This window comes from Castor canadensis, chromosome 6, assembly GCF_047511655.1.
Source record: "Castor canadensis chromosome 6, mCasCan1.hap1v2, whole genome shotgun sequence".
In the NCBI taxonomy this organism is placed as follows: domain Eukaryota; kingdom Metazoa; phylum Chordata; class Mammalia; order Rodentia; family Castoridae; genus Castor; species Castor canadensis.
Window position 1 is genome coordinate 96079793 of NC_133391.1, and position 13666 is coordinate 96093458.

The 13666-nt window shown below is 45.5% G+C and overlaps 1 pseudogene; it reads left to right on the plus strand.

The window, feature by feature from the left end:
- The first annotated feature begins 6689 nt into the window (after positions 1 to 6689).
- The window catches only part of LOC109675097 (putative elongation factor 1-alpha-like 3), a 34170-nt pseudogene continuing 27193 nt past the window's right edge, over positions 6690 to 13666 (plus strand).

Sequence of the window (13666 nt, forward strand, 5' to 3'; positions counted from 1 at the left end):
TGTCCCATTGTGGAAGGAGAATCAAACACCAAGAGAGATAGAACAAAAAGGAGAACCTCTCCCGGCAGGACCCTGCGGTCCTCCTAATGAAATTCTCAGAATAGAACTCCCTGGGGATTGGCCGAATCCCCGCCGCAGCCCAAATGGAACACTCAAGTTCCTCCAAATGAGGGTTTGGATCCCCTCCCAACGCCTAGGACTTGGGATCGCCCCTTCTTTCTCGCGGGCAAGTTCTGTCTCTCAAGAAAATGGAATCTCGGTGGGACCTCCAAATGTTAGGAACGGGAATCCTATTCCCCCGAGAGACAGAGAGCCAGGCGTGAATGCAATCAACAAAGCAGAGTTTATTGGGCTGGCTAGCCAGGGTCGAGCTCCCACACGGACACGCAGGACCGGTTAGGAAAACACAACCCTGAGCCTCTTTAGGGGAAATCTTATATAGACCACTACCTGCCGTTACAGCAAAAGCCTGCACAGCACTTAACCAATGATTTTGTAACACAGAGTAGTTGCGCACGTATTTTCGTTATCAACATTGAGCAAGCAGGCAGAGCACATCTTGCACGTACATCCCGTCACCTTTCGCAACCTTCTCACATTCCTCACATTCTATATCCCCGAGCCGAGCCCTGCTGCCCTGCTTATCTTATCTACACGGGGCATCTGGTACCGGTTTCTCCAACAGGGGGGTGGGGTCTGTTGAGACATCTCATTCCTTCTTATCCCTTTCAAAAAGAGCAAAAGAAGTAGGATTGAGTAAACTTTGGTGGGATACTTAATAACTATTTTATCTTATGACTCCTGTAGCAGCAGAATTCAAGGTACAAGGGGCTAACCAGTGTTGCTGGTCTTATCCCACTCTGTCCATGTCTCTGCTGGGAACCAGGGCTGAGGGTGGGAGCAGATCAGCAGAGAGCTGAATCTGAATTTCTGTTCTTTGTTACAGCAATATTTTAGTTCCAAAGAAAACTTTCTTATTCTGTTGTAGGTTTTCATTCTTCTTTCTTTCAGACAAGCATAGAGCTACGCAAAATACTCATGCTTCATTAGCTCATCTGAATTTTAATTGTCCTCAAAGATCTAACAAAGATAAATAACAGTGAGTAATCTATGACATAAGAAATCTATAGTTGCTCAAGGTATTCTAACTTCTTTCCTGGGATCAAGTTAGATAACCAGAAAGTTACAAGCCTATGACTTACAAAGTTAGTTCCTTCATAGATATTCTAACTTTCAATTATGATATAATTTTGGGTCTTCATTTTTTGTCAAACATTGATATCAGAGGTAACCATCCAAAGGAAGCACATTCTGTGATTTCTATAAAGTCACTGCTGAAAACATTTCCCCTTGGACTCATTGGTGTCTTTAGTAGTAAGTCATGAACGTAGGCAATCTAAGACTCTGTTTCCAGAAAAGGCATTAGTCATACTCTTCTGAGCCTTCCCTAAAGTCTCAGACAAGGTTCTGAAAGCAGCCCAAGCACACTGTATTCCGTGTAGCACTGACCTTTTCTTAGGTCTTAGTAGCTAGAACAGGACAGAGTTTGGCCTATGCCCACAGGCTACTTCTCTCTAAAAATCTGTTCTCTTTTTAATAGCAAATGAAATATTCTTTGAGGTACTCAGAAACATGAATGGACATTCTTCAAGTCTCATCTAATGTAGCTGAAACAAACAAAAGTGTGTTGTAAAGAAAATAATTGTACCCATAAAGGATCACCCACTAAGATTCTCAGGACTTACCTCTCAGAATAAAGAGTGGAAGGATAACATCTTTCACTAACAAAAGCCAGTGGTCTGTATGATGTGGCCAGGATTTTTGCCAGTGCAGGAGGTGGTCTTCAAAGGGGTTCATGAAAATACAGAAATGGGAGTCAAAGAAATTCACCCACCAACTGGCTTATTTTTCTTTTTAAAAAAGATATTCCTTTAAAAGCAACCACAAAAAGTGCTCTTGATATATAAAGAAGAAGGGGAAAATAAGAAAGAGGAAAAGGAAAAAAGCAGCAGAAGAGGAAGGAAGGAAAGAAAGAAAGGTGGGAGGGAGGAATCTGTAGGTAAGTTGGAAAGAAAGTAGAATTTGAAAGCACTTGAAATCAGTTATATAACAATCATGATAGCCATTCATTCTAGTCACAAAATTAGAATACAATTTTCTAGAAAACTTAAATCCAAGTACCTGAGTAAAAAACAAAAAAATGACACTATTAGAAAAAAGTTATCAGGTAGAGGGGGTGGTTTCTCCTAAAAATACTAAAGCTAGTATATTTCACCTGTTACTCAATTTAGGACTTTAAATATTTAGTAAACTAGCAATAAAGAGTACACTACTTAGGATTAGATTTAGCTATGAGTGACAGAAAAATCAAAATATCAATGACTACCACAAGATGAAAGTCATGTCGGTCTTAGGAAAACATAGGAAGCCCAGAGCTGTTTTAGCAGTTCCAAAATCACCTGATACTTCAAGCTCCTTCTTTCTTATTACTTTTATTTTGTGATCCAATATGGATAATCCAGTTCCAGCCATTGTGTTCATTTGAAGCAGGTTAGCAGTTGGAAAAGTTTGGGACTCATGTAGGTTGCCCAGGGATGGTCCAGACAACCCACACCTGGCTGAGAACCACCCATGCCCCTCCCCACTTATTATTGGGTGGGAATCTCCTGGGTCTGTCCTCGTCACTGGTTAGTGTAAGTTTTAAAAGCACCTGAACAAGAAAAGCATGTCTGCCAGAAGACTCCACCCGCACTCCACTATGCTCCCTTTGTATTTCCCTTTCCTTAGCTTTTAATAAACCCTATTTACACCCATGAGTTCAGTTTGGCTTCTTCTTTTCTTCTGAAAACACCATTTGTCATTAACAATTGGTGAAGCCAGCCATAAGACTAACAGTGAGTTCCCAAACCCTACCCTCATTCTTTTTTCCATTTTTCCTTCTGCACTCCCAAGGCAATGTGATGAGCTCTGCCCTCAGGGAAAATAGCTGTGAAACACTGGATCAGAAAACAACATTTTACACCCAATGGAGGGCCTCCCTGCAGGTCACACTGCAGAGGTGGGTGGCAATGTCTCAATGCCCAATGCCCACTCCCCCCACAGCTTAGGGCTCACAGCCAGACTGCCTCAAATTGCAACATGCTTTCCTTTCTTCCTCCCCAACCCTTAACCCCCTCTCCTGTCCTTTCTGTTGCTGATAATAGTAGTGCTGTGGGAGATTGTTCTCCAAGGTCTCTAACCACCATATGGCTGTGGCTGGGGACAATTAGGAACACCCCAGCCATTGGGCTGGGTTTCTCCACCCCTAATTTCTCTCTCTCTCTCTCTCTCTCTCTCTCTCTCTCTCTCTCTCTCTCTCTTTCCATTAACCAACAGTTTTAAAGAACAAGTGGGAGGCCCACCTCACTCAGCCCACCTGGCCGCAGGCTTTTCTTAAAAAAAAAAATAGGGAAAATCTGCCTCCAGAGGTAATGATGACTGACGCATACCCTGGGAAAACATGAGTCACTGCATGGCTGCTGAGAAGAGCCAGTTCATGGGAGCTGCATGAACTGGGAGCAAATGCGCTGCTACCTGCAGGTTAGGGGACTTGCATGCCCCAGCATCCGCCACCAGGGTGCTAAAACTAGAGGTGTTTTAGACCTGCCAAGCAAGCACTTAAGCAGTAAAGGGAATGGAGCATTGCTGCTCTGCCCCCACCACTACCAGCACCTGGGGATGGATGGATGCACATGGCTTTCTGACCTGCCCCTTAAGGTGGAGGCATGTGACTCTCTGGGCAGCCAGAAGTCTCACCTCTAGTTGGGAGTTCTGGTCTGAGGACAGAGAGTCCCACTCCAGACCAGAAGTTCCAGTCTGGATGACCAGCAGTTGCTTCCAGAGCTGGTAACATGGATAAAGGTGGTTGGAGAGCATAGCACGTGGCAATGTGCAGCACCAGCAGCAACGGAGTACAGTGCAGGTGGGGCATGGCACACAGCTTTAGCAATGGTGTACAAAACAACTGCACACTCCAGGAACTGGCATCTACATGGATGAGTTCCACATCTGCCTTTTAAAATCAAAAGTGTCACCACTGGCAGACTCCACCTGGGCCCCAGGCCAGAACTGCTCTTTCTTGTAGCTACCATGGTTCTGTAGCCTTCTCATTCTTCCCTCTCTAACCTATTCCCTTCCCTCCACACCTGTTTCCCCTGAGTGTAGCAGGAAAGAGGGGATGGCATAGCAGGGAGATAAAGCTTAAAGAATTTGAGTGTGAGGAAGGTCACATAGCACTGAACATAAAGTAGCCAATAGAGATGCATGCAACCGTATATGGGTTAAACTCTGTTTCTTGCTTCTGTAACTTTCTTGCAAAGGTCTGCAAGGCAAAGCCCCTTTGTCCTCGGGGCTCAGCATTTGGATGTGAATCTGCTGAGCCACTGACAGCATGCTAATAAACACTGCTTCCCAAAAAGTCTTTGTGTCTTGTTTTCCTGCTTGAATATCCCACAACATTTCTGGGGACTCTTGTCCAGGATTCGAAGACGTTGTTTTCACCTCCTTGTTGCCAGGACTCAGCATCCCAGGCTCATCAAGTGAGTATCCTGCCAGGTGCCAGCGGACATGTTGATCTAATGGAGAGACTCACCTCTCCCACCACACCAGAGAGCAAGTCTCACTTGCACAAAGGAACCTAGAGAAACCTTGGGAACCAATTAGGAGCCCTGCCCATTAGACTGGTAAAAACCCAGGTTCAAATATTAGGCCTGCCTAATCAACTGGGAGATGATGAAGCTTGATCATCTCCCAGACACACTAGCATAACTTTGAGTGAAAGCAAAACCATGACTCTTAGGTGCTGGGAGTGGAGCAGAAATGTTGGATGCCTGTGTGTGAAGGGTATGAATGAGATGTAGCTTGGCTATGAAGCGAGTGCAGAGTCCCAATGTCCAGGTCTGTGATGAACTACTATGGTCTAGGGTGAGCCCTAACAGGGCCTCCAGTCTGTGGTTTATATGGACTCACCATGGCTAAGAGGTGCATAAATTTCCAGCGAGGGTCACAGCTGGAGATGGACAAAGAGCGTGAAGACTCCGTGTAGGTACAATTCTTGGCTTAGCAACTGCGTCCAGGTCACCAATAACGGGCACATATTATTCTTCCCTTTGTGTCAGAGAAAGAAGATCAGTTACCTCTCCTCCAAAACATCTACCCCTCCATTTCTGTCTTGACTTCTGCTAATGGAAGAAAATGGGTGGAAATCATACCCTTAGAGTGTATGGTTACACACTTTTAAAAGGGGGTTTTGTTTGGTTTTGTTTTTTCTCAGGCCGCATACCACACCTGTGCCTTCTGCACACCACCAGCAGGTGAGGCACAGAAGTGAGGGGCCCACTGGCAGAATGAGCAGAGCGGTCCCATGCCTCGCCTGGCATGGCTTAGGTCTGGCCTGGGGAGAGTACCACGTCACCACATCGATCATGAATAAAAAAGGGTTTTAATGGAGACTATGGAGTCAAGTTAACTCTGAACAAGCTTAAGGCCCTTTGTGAAAGTAGATTGCCCCACTTTTGGTGTAGGTTGGCCTCCAGAAGGGTTACTAGACAAAACTGGTTAATGAAGTCTATAGGGTAATTGCAGGGAACCTGGGCACCCAGATCAGTTTCCTTATATTGATTGCTGGCAGGATGCTGTCCTTAGCTGACCCACATGGCTAAGGCCCTGTCTGGAAGAGACCTGTAGGATTATGGTAGCTAGGGTGACCACAACTTCCAGGTGTTGGGATACTGGCTGAGGAACACAAGGAAACGCCACTGCCCTATGTGCCCTTTTATCCACCTTAGCCACTAGCACCCAGTTCCATACCCTAACCTCTGACATCAGATGAGAAAGCTGTAAAATCTGGCCTGGAAGCCTCTGGGGCCACAACTCTCCTGACATCCCCGAATCCTATGGACCCCATACCCACTCTAAGTCCACCAGTTTCCACCCCACATTCCCCATTCAACTGGGGCCTCTAACAAGTCCCCACAACGACCTCTACTCTCCTCAGACTCCCACCACCCTGCAGATGCCCCTGAGGGAGATTCAAGACCCAATGTATTATGACAAGGATGGTCAAATACAAGGAGGAGTGCAGATATTCATCAACTAGCCCTTTACCAATACGGACCTCCTAAACTGGAAACATCATACCCCCTCCACAGAAAAACCTCAGACTCTGATTGATTTGATGCAGCCTGTCATCCAGACTCACAAACCCACCTGGACAGACTGGTGACAGCTTCTTCTGATTCTATTCAATACTGAAGAGTGACACCATATAATGCTGGCAGCTCTAAAATGGTTATAAGATCATGCCCTGAGCCCAAGCATATGCTCAAACTCAGTTCTCCGAGGAAGACCCCCATTGAGACACTAATGATGACCAAGGCTGCCAGCAGCTTAAACAATACCAGGAGTCACTATTGGGAGGCATGAAGAAAGGAAGGAAAAAGGCCGTAAACATGAGCGAAACATCAGAAGTCCTCCAAGGGCTTCTGATAAGAGTCCCAACAGTTTTGTAAGATTTGTGTAAGGCCTTCCACTTATACTCTCCCTTTGACCCAGAAGCCACTGAAAACCAGCAGATGATAAATGCTGCTTTTGTTGGCCAGGCCCAGGGAGACATAAGGCAAAATTTGCAGAAACTGGAGGGATTCACTAGAATGAACACCAGCCAGCTTCTGGAGGTTGCCACAAAGGTTTTTGTCGATCAAGATCAGGAAGCAAAATGGGATGCTGACAGGAAGATCAAAAGGAAAATAGACCTGCTTGCAACAGCCCTTGTTGAACAGTCAGGTGGGCCCTGGTGTGCTAATCCAGGAAGAAACAAAGGCAATCACTGCATATGACTGGTGCCCCTAGGACGCTCTCACCCTAAGGAGGAACTTGGGCAAAATCAATGTGCCTACTGTTGTCAGGAAGGACACTGGAAGAATGAATGTCCCTAATGGGCTAGGGACTCCCGAAAGGCACCCCAGACCAGGGACAGGGGCTGGGTTGTTGAGGGAAAGTATCAGCCAGCCCACAGGGAGGACGGTTCCTGGGAGGAAAATATTGTCAGACTGGCAGCCCTGAAAGGCTATGAGGAAGAATAGGACAGACCAGGATCCATCTTACCAGGGACCCCAGAAGCCTATGTCCTGAATAAAGATAGGGGGTCATCCCATTGACCTCATGGTGGACATGGGCGCAAAACATTCAGTTGTTACCCAACCAGTGTGCCCCCTTTCTCAAAAGAATGCAACTATTATTGAGGCTATAGGGGACCAGGCCCACTGCACCTTCTTAATGTCCAGATAGTGCGATCTTGGGAGTCATGAAGTAATGCATGGATTCCTTTATCTTGCCAACTGCCCCATGGGCCTGATGGGCAAGGATAATTATGCAAACTGAGGGCACAGGTAACTTTTGTTCCAGATGATACAGCAGCCTTAAAGTTGAGAGGACCTGAGGCAAAGACTCTAATCCTCATGGTTGTGCAAGAGTAATGGCAGCTCTGTGCCCCTGAGGGAAGGCCTCCTGGGATTCCTGAGCTTCCTTTCAAGATTCCAGGTATATAGCATGAAGATAACTCCCCCAGGTCTGGCCAAAAATATGCCCCCAGTATTGGTGAAACTAAACCTGGGATTCACCCCCATCAGTCAAAAACAGTACTTCATTCCCCACAACGCCCAGGTCGGAATTCAAAAACACTTTGACAGACTTCTAAAATATCAGATCCTCTGACCTTGCCAGTTATCCTGGAACACCCCCTTATTGTCAGTCCAGAAAACAAGAACCAAGGATTACAGAGCAGTTCAGGACCTCCAGGCAGTATTCAGCAACCATTACTCTACATTCCATGGTCCTGAATCCCTATACACTTTTAGGCTTTGTCCCAGCTGAGGCAAAGTTTTTTAGCTGCCTAGACCTTGAGGATGCATTTTTCTGCACCTGCCTAGCACATAGAGCCAGTCTATTTTTGCCTTCCAGTGGGAAAATCCCAATACTGGAGAAAAGGGGTAACCAACCTGGATTCGGTTGCCACAAAGTTTCAAAAACTTCCCCATTAGTTTTGAAACAGCCTTTGCATCTGACTTCAAAGCTTTCTCAGTCAATCAGCATGGCTGCACACTCCTCCAGTATGTAGATGCCCTCCTGCTGGCTGGACCAACCAGGAAGGACTGTATGGAAGGTACTTGCCTCCTTCTCTCTTTTATGGGAAGCAGGATACAAAGTGTCTCAGAAAAGGGCCCAGATTTGTCCAAACACCATCAAATACCTCAGCTTTCACCTGACAGGATCAGCGCAGGTTTGGCCCCAAAAGGAAACAGGCTGTCTGTTCCATTCCAGACCCCAAGACATCACAGCAAATCAGTTTTTGGGAGCCACAGGCTTCTGCCAAATCTGGGTCTCTAACTATTCCCTCTTGACCAAGCCCCTGTATGAAGCCACAAAGGGGGAGAATGGGAACCCTTAATGTGGAAAAAGAAACAAGAAAAAGCCTTTGGTAAAATCAAGAGGGCACTCACAAATGTCCCTGCTCTAGGGCTGCCAGATGTGAAAAAGCCCTTTTTCCTGTATGTTCAGGAAGGAGACAGCTATCAGGATCTTCACTTAGCTACTGGGCTCCTGGCACTCTTCAGTGGCTTACTTGTCCAAATATCTCAATGCCGTTGCCTTTGCTTGTATGGCCTAGCAGCTACCACTGCTCTGGTGGCAGAGGCAGACAAACTTGCCCTGGGACAAGAGCTCACTGTCCAAGTTCCCCACTCTGTCTTAACTCTCATGGAGTATAAGGGAACTCATTGGCTGACCAGCTCTCAAATGGTTAACACCAGAGTATGTTTTGTGAAAACCCACACATCTGGCTACAGGTTGTTAGAATTCTAAACCCAGCCACCTTATTGCTGGTTGACTCAGGCCCCCCAGAGCATGACTGCTTACAGGTTATGGATGAGGTTTTCTCAAGCTGGCCTGACATAAGTGATCAGCCTACCAGTCATTCAGATGTTGAATATTTCACAGATGGCAGCAGCTTTATCCAGGAGGGCACATGCTTTGCTGGGTATGCAATGGTAACTCTAGACTCAGTCATTGAGGCCTACCAGCTGCTGGTTGGAACTTTTGCACAAAAGACTGAACTTGTCACCCTCATGAGGGCACTCCAGCTCACTGCAGGAGTCCAGGTAAACATCTACACTAACTCTAAATATGCTTCACAACTATTCATGTCCATGGTGCCCTATATAAGGAAGGGGGCCTCATTACTCTGGAGGAAAAAGTACCAAGCATATGCAGGAAATCCTGGAACTTCTAGATGCTGTGCAGGCCACTAAACAGGCAGTTATATACTGCCAAGGGCACCAAAAGGGAGATACAACTGCTTGGGGAAACCGGAAAGCTGATAAGGAAGCCAAACAAGCAGCTCTCACAAGGGGACCAGACCCAACTTCCCCGATGGCTTCCTTGTTCCCATTTCCCTTATCTGAATGGGACCCACAGTGCACACCACAAGAGCAGCCTTGGTTTAAGACTGAGAAGGGAAATTTTCTACCAGATGGAATAGTGGGAGTTTTATGATGGCCACATTGCCATCCCTGAGTGTCTGGTTCCTGCATTTGTCAAGCAGTTCCATGAAGGAACTCATTCAGGGCACACAGCCCTTGACACCACCCTGCCCCAGCACTCTCATGTCCCCAAACTCTCTGGCATACGTAAGGCAATATGTGAAAGATGTAGCCTACATGCCAGAAACAACCCACAACAAGGGATACGGGTGCCTCCCTAGGTACAGAGCATTGGAGGAACTCCTCTTGAAAACTCGATTGTGGACTTCACTGAAATGCCACAAGCTCGAGAATATAAATATCAATTAGTATTTATCTTCACCTTCTAATGTAGACTGAAAAGGCCTGGGAGGTGGGCAGATGTCTGCTAAAGGAAACCATCACTCAGTTTGGAATACCTGTGTCTATTGGGTAGGATAGTGGGCAGCCTTTGTGGCTAAAGTGATGCAGCTTGTAGCTAAGGGCTTAGGAATCCCCTGAAAGTTGCTGTGCCTACCACCCCCAGAGTTCAGGAAAAGTGGAACGTATGAATAGAACCCTAAAGTTACAGTTGGAAAAGCTATGTCAGGAGACCCATCTGCAGTTGGATCAGTTACTACCCATAACGTTACTAAGAATTAGGTCTAGTCCCACAAAGTGGACAGGGCTTTCACATTTTGAAGTCCTTTATGGATGCCCACCCCCCCTTAATCAAGGACATATGAGGGAACCTTAAAGAAATAGGGGATCTCACCTAGAGACAGCAGATGCAGGCCCTCAGGTTGACTCTCTCAAAAATCAATGACAGGGTCCAGGAGATAACTTCCTATTAGCCTGACAATTCTCATACACCCTTACAGGCCAGAGGATGCCATATGGGTAAAGGAATGGAATGTCCAACTGCTAACACCTCATTGGAGAGGCCCTTTTGTTGTTATTTTGTCTACTCCCACCACAGTTAAGGTAGCAGAAATTCCTCCCTGGATCCACCACAGCCCAGTGAAGCCAGTCTCTCTCAAGTGGGAGTACATCCCTGACCAAGCTTCACCATGCAAGATCACCCTCCAGAATACCAGCACCCTTCCTCGACAGAACCTTTCCTTTCAAGGCAGAGGACCACAAACAACAGCACAACAGCCCTGCTCTAGTCACTCCAGAAGCTGACTAGTCTATGCATGGCAGAAGTTTGGAGAGTCATCTTCTCTTCCAGGGATGGGTCTTTTCCATGTTTTTCTTTTGTTAAATTTAATCAGCTACTTTCTTGGGAACTCCCAGCTCTCAAACTGTGACTTATGTATGCATACTACCTGGTCAGGTAGTGTTGTGCCAGACTCTGCTTTTCCATACTTACTATTTGTGTGCAGGCACTGTCACATATGGTGACTGTCACATATGGTGTTATGTCACAACCATACCACCTATTTGGTGTGCTCCTGTGGTGATCAGCATATCTGCTTCAATCCCACTTACCACCCTTGGCAACAATGGTTAGAGGTTCAGGGCATCAACAACCCTGGGAACCTTGTCAGACACACCCAGGGATTTAAACCTGATAAGCCAATATCAATGTTCTTTGATGCATGTGCAGCCATAGACCAAGGTGAATGTGGAGGTGTAGGCAATGGCTATGGGGGTCTAGCTTGGGAAAGAGACTGTATGTCAAATGATAAGTATATGTGACAGGGAGACAACTCTTGGACATGTGATGATCTGAGCTCGTATTATTTCCCTTATTGGGGTTTGTTTCATGGGCTACATGGCACAAGGCTGAACTCGTAGCCCTCTTTTGTAAAGGGACAGCTGCCCCTGACTGTACCTCTGGCACGTGTAACCCTGTAAATTTTACTGTACTTAAGACATCTGATTGGGAACAAGGACATATAATTAGTATAAGGATAGACAAAAAGGGCCTTGATCCCAGGAATCTGATGCACCTCAAATTAGTAACTCTTACCCATGAGAGTTCCTCATACCAAGCTTATCACTCCTTTTATGAGAAAATCCAGAGTGAATTTTCTATCTCTATGAAGGCCAAAAACCTGTTCCTCTCGCTAGCCAAGTCAATAACCCAGACACTCAATGTCACCTCATGTTATGTTTGTGGGGGAACCAACCTGGGAAATCACTGGCCATGGGAAGCTAAGAAACTAAACCCACAAGAGCCTTTTAATGAGACTACCTTCCCCAGCCACAGGAAAATCCTCTGACTCCTAAAAATGTCTATCATCAGAAATTACTGTATTTCTTACCCAAAAGGCTGGTTGTCCACCCTGGTAGGGGATTTAACTTGTTTAGGGCAAAAGTTTCACAATGTCAACACCCAAGAGACCCAATGGTCCAAACTACATGAAACCACAGCCCTACCTGTTGGCCAGCTTCTTTGCTTTCTGAAGAGCTTGGAATAATCTCACCACAAACATAGATTGGCAAGCACCCAAGGCACTATATTGGATCTCTGGAAAGCAAGATTATATGGTAATACCCAGAAGTTGGTTTGGGTCTTGTGTATTGGGCGTGAATTGGTCATCCTTCTTCTTGCTCCCCCTCACGCAAGGTGAAAAATTGAGTCTCCATACATAAAAAAAGCAAGTAAAAAAAAAAAAAAAACGGAGTGCCCTACAAATTGGCAATTAGAAGGATGATGAATGGCCTCTTGAGTGAATCATCCAGTATTATGATCCTGCCACTTGGGCAGAAGATGGATTCTGGGGTTATCACACCCCAATCTATATGCTCAACTGCATTATTTGGCTCCAGGTAGTAGTTAAAATTATAACTAATGAAACTACAAATGCCCTTAACTTGCTGGCCAAATAGCACACAAAGGTGTGCAATACAATATACCAGAACTGGCCTTGAACTATTTACTTGCCTCCAAGGGAGGCGTATGTGAAAAGTTCAATCTAAGTAACTGCTGTCTATGGATTGATGATGAAGGAAAGGTCATAAAAAAATCACGGATAAAATAAAAAAGATTGCCCATGTCCCCGTCCAGACTCGGAAAGGATGGAATCCCAATGACCTGTTTGGAGGTTGGTTCTCTGCTTTGGGTGGATTCAAGACCCTGATAGAGGCGGTAATTCGTGGCTTGGGAGTATGTTTAATAGTGCCCTGCTTGGTTCCCTTGGTATTGCTGTCAATCAGGACCATTATGGAGGCTACCATGGAAAGAAAAAGAGCTGCCCATATCATATATCAATGCTATGAAAATATAAACCCCTAAGTCAGGATGGTGCTTTCTGACCCTAGGAGGGTCTGAGCATCAAAAGGGGGAATGATGTAGCAGGGAGGAGGGAACAGCATAGCAGGGAGATAAAACTTAAGAATCTGAATGTGAGGAAGGTCCCATAGCACTGAGGATGAAGTAGCTAATAGAGATGCATGCAACCATATATGGGTTAAACTTTGCTTCTTGCTTCTGTAACATGCTTGCAAAGGTATATAAGGCAAAGCTCCTTTGTTCTTGGGGCTCATAACTTTATGCTTACCCTCCATTCTCTGTTTCTGTATCTAATCATTTGCGACATTAATCTTAATTGGTTTATTGTTTTTAAAATGTACATATTCCCCCATTTTTCTCAGTTTACAAGCTGACTACAACCCCATGGCCTGATTTGAAAACTGACCATGAGCAATGCGTTTGTATCAGCCAAGCTTACCTTGGTGCAATTTGGATTTGATAGTTAATTTTGTACTGGTCACAGCAGTTCGTGTTAAGATATTTTCCTTTTAACGCTCAACAGATTGTCTCCCTACATATTGTTATGTTTTTACTGTACATGTTGTTTTGGTATCAACTTCTTTGCCCAGTGCATAATAGTTGTGATGTTTTAGTTGTTATGTTAACATTCAGGATCAACATCCCATCTAGGAAACCTTGAGCAGGGTTGAAAGTGATGAGCCCTTAGGAGAATGGATGACTTGAAAGACAGAGTACTCTTCCACTCGCTTGCTTCAGAGACATCTGACAGAAACAGTTGGGAGAGACCTGTATTGAGGCTTTCAAGATATAAGGGGAATGCTCCATGAATTTCAAAAGCTCTTGCTTTCTCTCTCCAAAAGGGCAACTTTCCTACTTTCTTTTTCCTCTCTCTCACTCTCCACCAACCAGC